General features: G+C 40.2%; 2 pseudogenes; both read right to left on the reverse strand.

Annotated features, from left to right (window-relative positions):
• Positions 1-4430: 4430 nt before the first annotated feature.
• LOC114686105 lies at positions 4431-5161 on the reverse strand (annotated as a pseudogene).
• Positions 5162-6414: 1253 nt separating this feature from the next.
• On the reverse strand, positions 6415-7326 carry LOC114686093 (annotated as a pseudogene).
• Positions 7327-10675: the final 3349 nt, after the last annotated feature.

Genomic DNA, 10675 nt, shown 5'->3' on the forward strand with positions numbered 1-10675 from the left:
GCAGCAGTTGTTGGCATGCACTTTAATTCAGACATTTTTATTTTTAAAATAGTTAGTGTAGCTGAACAAATGGGCACTTCTACATCTATGATTGATAACACTTCAGGTATCTCAGTGATAATTGGTTCTCCTTCCAGCAGTCTATACCCATAGTTTTTTTTTATTGCCTTTGGTTCTGACAGCATTTGAGTCACCCTTCTGTATCAGGCTCCAGCATATGAAGCCAACATACCAGTAGATGGCCAGTCTGAGACTGAGAGGACAGCATTGTATCTATAGCAGTCTCCCTATGTATCTAGTGTTCAAATATATTTTCTTACACTGCCAATAGAAACAGAGATATGAGAAGTATACAACACTCTTTCACTTTTACACAAGATTGTAGGACTATATTAATTGCCTGATATAATGTGTTTCTCTGTCTGCTGCCACTGTTAAGTGGCCATGTCCACTGACACATATAAGTATTGTGTTACAGAGATTGGAGATAAATATCCTTAGTGCCACTGGCAGCAGATTTTCATCTTTATATGTACCAATACAAGGAACACTATTGTAGTAGTTTTTTAGCATCTATATGCCAATACTACAGACTTTGTGATAAATTACGAAATAGTCAGGTTCTTGAATGAGCAATGATCCCAGAACTCAATGAGTGTTATGAGGATCACAGCAGCCCATTAGTCTTCAATACCCTCACATTATAGCTTTATTTTTTCTTATTTCTTTTCCATTATCAGAATTATTTATTATCATTTTGTAAGTTTATGATAACATATTTCACTGAATTTTAATCTTTCTTATTCCTCTCCTCAAAATCTTCTACATTTCATAGCCACTGAACATTGTATACTTATTTTTAACAAACTCATCAAGGCCAATTGTGCTACCCATATATTCTTGAATGTGTGGCTTTCAACTGTAGTATTGTCAACTTATTCTGAGCTACACTATTCATGAGAATGCACCATTTTTCTCCCAAAAGTCATAAATTACCAATATCTCCTGAGACAGAGATGACATGTCATGACTACTACCACATTCCATACTGGAATTTTGTCTGGCTTGAGATTGCATAGGTATTTTGTGTGACGTCACAACAACTGTGAGTTCATATGTATAACGGCTCCCCTGTATCTGAAAAATAATCTTTTGATATAGTCACTTGTTGGGAGTCCATGCTGGTTGGAGGTTGCAGTCTACTATGGCCTGGCAGCTCTCTCTGAGCTCAGCAACATGAGCAAATCACTTCCCCTTGGTGGAAGGTTTCCTGTTATCTTTATGGCCTTATTTGGAGACTTAGGCCTGAATTGCCTGACTTATCTCTTGTATGACCCTGGATGCAGTTCTCTGCAGAAACTTTCCCCTTCTGACCATATTGTAATTAGTCACTAATGCTAGAGGCATTAGGATGGGGCCATGCTTCCCTATATGACAAATAAGATGTGTACTAGATGTTTTATGATAGGAGTGTGCTGTTTAATGCAAATTAGGTGCCTCCCCATCTACCTTAACTAATCCTATATATTCCCTGTACTCTGGAATAAAGCTGAGTAGACTCACAGAAGGTGTCTCCCAGAAATCTCTCTGTCATGTTCACAGGCCATACAAATTCTCTGTCATTGCTTATTGTCCTTGTCCTTATGGACTGGTGGCCAACAGACCATGAGGAAAAAGGTGACCCCACAGTCATTCACTGTAGTAGGATAGGCCCATAGATTCGAGGAAATTGGCTCAAAAAAGTTGTCAATGCATACACACAATGTACTTCCTTATGAGCCAACCCGGAGCTTACCTGAAGGCCTAGCAACAGGTGCTGTGAGAGTACCTGATTGCTCTCAGATTTCCTAATCATCACCAGTCAATGAGTGTAATAGGTAGCCATTCATGGGTTTGGAACTTCCAGATCAAAGCTGGCATGGCTACCCACTACAAATGAGAGATGACCATCCAATTCCAACAAATTCGGACACATCTTGGGTCCTGGGAGGAGGTTATAATAAGGCCTTCTCCATTATTGAGTAAACAAGTTTCCTGTTTGTCTTCAACTGACTACCAGTGTCTGTGTCCCTGATGCTGCAACTTTTCACCCTCCCCCAGGAGCCCTTAGGATCCAGCAACAAGGAAGATATGGATGAAATATAATGGAGCTTTTCCAAATTTTTAGACATTTGAATTACTCAAAACCAATGTAAACTTCTACCTGGAGCCCAATATATGTCATTTTCTTCTGGTTCCTAGTCACCCACACAGACGCTTTGGCCTACAATACTTCAGTCTTCATGCATATTATTCTTACCTTCCTTGTTCATTCTCTCCTAATAGGCCCCATTTCCTTGACTAATATGGTATGAACCTTATTTTTCTCCAAAAGAAAATACATCTTGAATATTGAGGTAGCAGTATTTTAGAATATAATGGAAACATCAAAAAGTGGAATCTACTAGAAGAAATGGCTGTGAATCATTACAGGTTAGGCTCTCAGCTTCCAACTCTTGTCAGATCCTTGGAACCCTTACAGTAATGTGTGAAGAGTCTCGATTCTTTGTAAATGTCTTATCTTCAAGATATCAAGTATAAGCTGCACATTGTCACTCTCTACAACTATTTAGTAACCTCAAGCTGTCACTCCTGTTGTCACTGACATTGCTGGGAGCTGAAGTAAGGTCCAATATTGTGTCTTCTCCTCATGATACCAATTAAGACTTCTCTACTCATAATAAAGACCACAAGGAGGCATCGTCTTCTACTCAGTGGAGTGTTACATAATTGGTGATGGAGGAATACAGAAGAAAAGCTTTCTTTACTAATCTAAAAGGAACGGTGGATACAGATTGTTGCATATTTAGATGATGGGTATGGAATACTTGAACTCAGGTTGTAAATCTGAAGTCATAATTCTTATATAGGTACACTTAGTCTTTTTCAAATATGGGTTTTGCTGAGAACCTTTGCAAATGTTATACCTACTTTATTTTTGTTTTGTTTTGGGTTTTTTTGTTGATGTAAAAATTTATTTGACCAAAATGTAGAAAAAGTGATATTAATACATATGATACAACTGCAAGAATCTAAAGAACAGAGTAGGTTTTATTCAACTGCACAGTTTGCTAAAAGTTCACCTCCCTGGTAGTGTGATGCTTAATAAATAGGAATGAGGGGCAGGGGTACAGATAAGCTAGAAGCAGGTGATTTTCAGTTGGAATTGTAAACTCAAGTTGTCCCCATGCTGCTAGGGAATGTGGAATGTTTCAGTCTGAGATGTTAATTGAGAAAGCAAAACTACAACAGAGCAAAAAAAAAGTGCAGGCTGCAGAATACTCCACATCCAGTTCAATCAGGAGTTTCTGGGTCTTTACTAGTGTCATTCCTGAAAGAATTCAAGTCTTGGCAAAGTCAAGTTTCAATTTGTTGTTCCCTGAACAATGGAGATGAAGTTTAACCACTTTCTTTTTCTATCACCTTGCTGCTGGTGAGGCTTTTTGTTGCCCAGCATTTGTTATTAAAACCGTCTCCTGAATGTATTGATGGCTAATGGTCTTTTTGTTTCTTATTTGAGATAGGATCTCACCATGTAACCCTGGCTGGGTTAGAACTCACTCTGTAGACCAGGCTGGCCTCAAACTCACAGAGATCCACCTGCCTCTGTCTCCCGAGTGCTGGGATGAAAGGTGTGCCCCACTGTGCCTGGCTTTGCTAGCAATCTTTGACATGACTGATCTGAAAAGGCTTGGAATTGGTCATATTCCTTGCTGAGCATGTCATTAGACCACAGCAGACCAGTCACAGAATAAGACATTTGCTGCTCAGAGAACAATTTTTGTGTGAAAGGAAAATGTGCACGGAACAGCATCAAGGATCTATTTGAAGACTCGTGGTCAATCACCCCAGCATCCTCACTTGGAATGCTTAAAGGAAGTTTGTTCTGCACAGAGGAGTGTGGAGCCGACTCAGTGTGATCAGGCTTGACTTGCCATAGCATACCGTTTTTAATTTTTTCTCTAGGTGGAGAATTCCTACACTTTTTCTTGTGACAAACCCCAGCCTCCCATAACTTCCCCAACGGTGACCAGATACTATCAGATACTTGAGCCTGTGCTTGAAAGTGTGGGGCTGACTAATTCCCAGGAACCAAATGTCCTCAGCCTTAAGCAACTACATACACTCAGTGTGAAATTCCCTGCCTATTTTAGGAATAAGCGCAATTTAAGAATAAGACTAGCTGAAGCAGCTGGTGCCATTTGAAAGGAAAAGGAAAGAAACTTAAGTGGTGCTCAAAGCTTGACAAAATATTTGGTCATGAATTCATTATCTGCTTGGCATTTCCAGCAAGGTGAAGACACAGTAACAAGAGGAACTTCTTACAAGAGAGGAAGACATGGCACACTCTCTGGAGTCATGTTGGTGGTGGAACAGGACTCTCCTGGTTTGAGTTATATACAGTTAAGTTTGTTTAGTGTCTGATCCAGTGTCTGATGTAAGCCCACGTTCTCTTCTTTGGCCTGGGCAAGATTTTCTTCCAGGTCATTGATTATCTTCTCCAGTTTGGAAACTGTTCTCTCTGCAAACTCAGCTTGGGTCTCAGCCTCCTTCAGCTTGTCAGACCGAAGCTTAATGTCTTCTTCATATTAAACCTCCTTTTCAGAATACTGTTCAGAAGCAGCCTCCAGTGACTTGAGGTTGTTAGTGACGTTCTTGAGCTCCTCTTCCAGGTCACCACACTTTAGTTTGGACACCTCCACACGCTCCTCTGCTCCCTCCAGCTCACCTTCCAGGATGACCAACTTACATGCTACCTCCTCGTACTTGCCTCCTCAGCCTCTTTGAGAGGCATTTCCTGGACCTCCATCTTCTCCTCCTCTTGCATGGCTTGGTTCTCTATCACCTTTATGCCTCTCTCGCACTCATCTCCTGCCTTTTCTGCCTCCTCCAGCTTCTGCAGGATTGTGGCCAGTCACTCCTGAGCACAGTCCAGCTCCTCCTCCAGCAGCTGGATGCGGCGTTTGAGAGCAGCCACATCTCCTTCAGGTTTCTGGAACTGCTTGCGCTAGCTGCCCAGCTCAAGCTGCAGGACCTGCATGTGGTCCTCTGAGTCCTCTGCCTGCTGCTGCAGGGCTTGGATCTTGTGTTTCACCGCCTCCAGCAAGTTGAGGCCAGTCATGGTGTATTCGCTCCGCTGGGCTCCTGTGACAGCTCTATACCTACTTTCATACTTGGTTGACAATAGATATTACAAGGATCACAGCAGAAGGACCTTGTAACTTGGAATAGGTTCAGCAAAAATGTTTAAGGGTTTATAAACGACAGTGAGTTTGGGAGGTTGGTATGGGGGAGCAGTTTTGAATTAAGCAAGGTTTCCTATAGTGAATGTTCATGACTTTATCAGCAACTGTGCTTGCAGAGATTTGTGCCCATGGAATGTAGCTTCCTTATGATGTCTTTTATCTTAGGGTTTTATCACTCTGAAAAGATACCATGACCATGACAACTCATTAAAGGAAAAACATTTAACTGGGGTGGTTTGCTTACAGTTTCAGAGGTTCAATCCTTTATCTTCATGTTGGGAGCATATCAGCCTTCAGGCAAATGGTAGTGGAGAGTCCTACTTCTTGCAGACAACAGGATGTCAACTCACTTACTGGGGAGAATTCTAAGCAAGCACAGAAAACCTCAATGCCTGCCTGCAGTGACACACTTGCTCCAAAGGGCTACACTCACTCCAAAACAGCCACACTTTTTAATGGTGCCACTTGTGAGATTATATGGGCTAGTTACACTCAAACTGTGAAATCTTTAGAGCAGCCAAGATACTATGTATCTGTCTACCTGATGACAAATTGGGGAAAATATATTGAGCATGTATTCCTCAAGGCAGTCTGTCACAAGGAAAGGCAACAAAAATGTCAATTAAAATATCAAAAGGCCTATGTCCAAACAGCTTAGCTACTGTTTATAGCTGGAAGTTTTTCTGTGTCCTGCCTGGCCCATGGTCAGGTCAAATGTCTCTCACCCGCCAGTCCTACAGCTGCTCCAACTGAAGTAAACACACAGAGGCTTATATTAATTAAAACTTCTCAACCATTAGTTGAGGCTAACTACTGACTAGCTCTTACATTTAAACTCAGCCCATTTTTTGTTAATCTGTCTGTCACCACGTGTTCTGTGACCTTACCTGTGTGCCATTACATGTTGCTCAGTGGATGGCAGGCTTACATATTCTCACCCAGCCTTTCTTTTCTCAGAATTCTCCTTCTCTGCTTATCCCATCTATACTTCCTACCTGGCTACTGGCCAATCAGCATTTTACTTATCAACCAATCAGTGCAACGTCTTTACAGCATTGTATATTAATTGAAAATATTTGATTTTCTGTAAAAATCTATAGTTATATTGTTATAATCACCTTGGCAGTTTTTATATCCTTTTTCCATAGAAAGCATTGACTGGACAGGGTAAAGTCCTGAATCTAAGGATGAAGGGGCCCAAAATAGGAAAACATAGTGTTAAGATTGCTGTGATGTTCACCAACAATGAACTTTTATCATATGTTAGAGAAGCACAAACATGTAAGATTGCAGAGAAGGTATAAAAAGCCAGAAAGGTGGACACTAGGGCCAAGATGTTGTAGGTTGCTTTGGACTCCATGGATCTTCTGTGGGAAACATGAGTGCTGTGAATGTATTGGACTTGGTGCTTGTGCCTGCAAAGATTGACAATCATGGAGCTGCTGGAGCAGGTGATGAGGACAGAAACAGAACTTCAGGAAGCATAAAAAAAGCTAAATATAAGGAGACTGTGATTTTGTCATGACCTACAACAGTATAGTGTTCAAAATTTTTCTCTTTTGTTATGTTTTTTTCTAATACTTTTTATAGTTATATACACTGGGAAAATGACATTTACCATGATGTAAAAAATCCAACACACAGAAATATAGAGACCAATGTCCCAAGAAGACTTGACTTTAAGTTTTTTCCAACAGGAGTTCTCATGGCTGATGGTGAACACCTGGAAGACACTCAAGAGGCAGGTTGTGACAATGGACATGCTCCTCAAAACTCTAAGAATATACAGAAAGAGTTGATAGCTCCAGTCATTGAAGAATTGTTTCATACCAAAAGCTGCCAGCGTGTTGGATGATCCTTTAATTAGAAGGATCAAGGAATTGACCATAATCATGTGCATGAGAATCAAATCCATTGGCTTTAACTTCTTTTTGTTTTGGTAAAAGACTAGATAGTCAAAAAGAAGAGAAAAGTTTCCCAGTATTCCCAGTGTACTCTGTGATAAGAATATTATTCCTATTGCCAAATTCCTGGGGTCCATTTTGTCAATGAGCACCTTTTACTTCAAAATACTCCCACAGTCATTTTTGAGAGTAAAGTGATGAACTTTATATACATGGAGCAGTGGAGTAAACTAAGGAAGTCACATTAGCTCAATTCTAGAAACCCTGTGTGGACATCAGTGCAAGACCTTTCCAAATTCCAACTCAAAGTCATCTTGACATGCATAACAACTTTCAGTGTAACTGCTGATGTCTTCAGATGCACATTATAAGAGAGAGGATTCTCATTTTATTTCTTAAAAAATCAAATTTAAAAATATTGCAAAGTTATCCTAGGAGAACAACGATCTGTGAATTACAATTAAGAAGGAAACTGAATTTAACATGTCTACCCATATTGAAGAAAAAGTCTTCTGTCATCTTATTATCCTTTAAAGAAATCCATTGTGAGTTCATTTTTGTCTTAATTTAAACAGAAAAATAAAAAGGATAGAACCAGCAAAATTTTTGTTCATTTGTTAGTTAAATAGTACTAATTACTGTGTTCAAGTTATAATTTTAATATGGTTACATTAAGAGTGAAAAATATCATCCTATTTCACAAGCACATATATTTGCACTCATGTCTAAATCATTACAGCTAGGGTGAGGAGAGTGTTGGGAGAGGACGGGTTCTCTGTGAGGGTTTGTAATGCACAATTGAGTAAAAATATGTGATCCATTCCAACAGAAATTTTGCAAACACTGTGTCAAAGGAAAAATAAATAGGGGAAGAATTCCACCAGTTTTTGGTGCAAATTATGGTGTCATCAATCAATAGAAATGTAAAAAATAAAATTTGTTTTTCATAGCACTTAGTAAGGATCAATATATGCCAGAATTTCAAGAACTGCTGGTGGTGTTCACATTCCTTCATCCAATTCCCAAATGAAAGTCAGTGTGTGGGCAAAACATGTATGATTTCACTTTTTTGGAGGAATATTCATACATGCTGCTCAGAATTTGCATTTAAGTAATAGTTTGAAAGCACAGAAATGCACACATATATGAATTCATCAGTACAGTTGTTCACTTGCGTTCATGCCAATGCCATCTTTGCAGCGATGTACATGAAATCAGCAGTGTGTTCAATGTAGCATGAATCCTAAAGGGTCTTGCCAATTCCTCAGTCTGGAAGCCTATGATTCCTCATCCAAATGGATCCCAGCTAAACTGCTGCTCAAAAGCCTAAAAGTTTAACCAGCTCTAGTTCTTGGTCCTCACACCTTAAATACTTTTCTGCTTTCTGCCATCACTTCTTGGGATTAAACGCATGAGTCACCTCATGCCTAGGTTTTTCCAGTGTGACCTCGAACTCACAGAGATCCAGGCAGATCTCTGCCTTCAGAATTCTAGGATTAAAGGCAAGTGTGCCATTATTATCTGGCCTCTATATCTAGTGGCTGTTCTGTTCTCTGACCCCAGATAACTTTATTAGGGTGCACAATATTTTGGGGAACACAATATCACCTCAGTTCATAAAACTCAGATGCATTGAACATACCTCAAAAAGTATATGAATTCATCGTTAAGTTTCAGTTCATGGAAGTCACAACACATGGAAGTAGTGCTCTGTCTTCTTAAAAAAGACTGCAGAAATATGAACCAATGTTTGATCAATTTCATTCCTTCAAATAACCCAGTAGTAAACTATTACTTATCTGATGACTTGGAATTGAAAGAAAGTTAGTTGGCAAGATCTCATTTGTAGGAGAACAGGTGTGTTCAAACATGGTCTTTCTCTGTATTGCAGAAGGGATTAGTGTGTTCTGACACTCTCCTGTTTTCATGTTAGGTTTCCTGATATTGACACAACAAGCTAATGTTTTGTATTTTGTTCTATGTGGTACATAATGAGGTAACTGTCATTTAAGATCAGTTAAGAAATAAATAAAATCACAAATTCATTGATATTTGTTGTGACATAAATGGTGACAAGGTCTTGGAGCTACCTGGAAGACAATGTGGAGCAGCACTATGCATCCTATGTTTAAGAATCAGAAATAGAGATTAGAAACTGGTGTGGGGAAGATGGCGGCGAGTGGTACTCCACAAGCTAGTGGCTAGGAGGAGAAGAAAGGTGCTGATGAGTCCAGTAGAGAGATAGTTTGGATCGACAGGACCACAACCATTAAGAATTAATAGCAGGAGGCAGACGGACCCAGTGGTGGCTGACGGGACGTACAGGCCTGGCGGTGGAGACAAGCAGATGCAGGTAGGCCTGTGGCGGCAGACCGCGGAGGTGGACAGGCCCAGGGACAGAGACGGGCAGACGTGTTTTGGAGCGGGGACATCCCTGGCACCAACGCCTGGGGAGGAGGCTGTCTCTGTGGGTCGGAGCCGGAGTGAATCTGAACACTCCGTCTGAGGACAACCCAGGGCCCAACTGCTGATCCTGTGAAACCCAACAACTTGGAGGTGTTGGTGAGACTACCCTGCTCAGCTGAAACCCATCTGGGAGAGGATTCAGATGCCTACAGTTTGAAGTCTGAAGAAACAAGATCAGCTGAGGAGTCGACAAATGAACAAAACGTGACCTGGGAACACAGAAGAAGGCGCTACCCAGCCACCAAACCAGATCACCAGAATCACAAGTATATACTTCACCGACTGAAATCAGCTGTCCCTGAAGAAACAGCCCAATAGCACCAATTTTACCAAGAACCCCTACTAAACCAAGACTAAAAATTAGAACAAGAGAGGCACTCTCAGACACAGACACCACCTGCACTGCACAGAGGAAGAGATGAGTAGACGCCAATGCAAAAATACAGGCAACAACATAAAGACATATATGGCAACATCAGAACCTAGTGATTCTACACGTGTGAAACCTAAACATACCATGACAGAAGAAACAGAAGAAATCAACCCTAAAAATGACTTTAAGAAGATGATAGAGGCCCTTAAAGAAGAAATAAAACATTACCTCAAAGAGGAAATAAAAACTTTCCTTAAAGAGGAAATGAAAAACTACCTTAAAGAGGAAATAAAAACTTTCCTTAAACAGGAAGTGGAAAACTTCCTTAAAGAGGAAATAAAAACTTCCCTTAAAGAGGAAATGAAAAACTCCATTAAAGAGGAAATAAAAAACTCCCTTAAAGAAATGGAAGAAAAAACGAACAAAAAATGGGAAGAAATCAAATCAAGCCAAGAAAAAGCAATTAAACAGATGAAAGAAACATTCCAAGATCTGAAAAGTGAATTTGAGACAATAAAAAAAACACATGCTGAGGGAATGCTGGAAATAGAAATCCTGACTAAACGAACAGGAACTACAGAAACAAGCATAACCAACCTATTGCAAGAGATGGAACAGAGAATCTCTGACACTGAAGACATGATAGA

Source organism: Peromyscus leucopus, chromosome 1 (assembly GCF_004664715.2).
Source record: "Peromyscus leucopus breed LL Stock chromosome 1, UCI_PerLeu_2.1, whole genome shotgun sequence".
Taxonomy (NCBI): Eukaryota; Metazoa; Chordata; class Mammalia; order Rodentia; family Cricetidae; genus Peromyscus; species Peromyscus leucopus.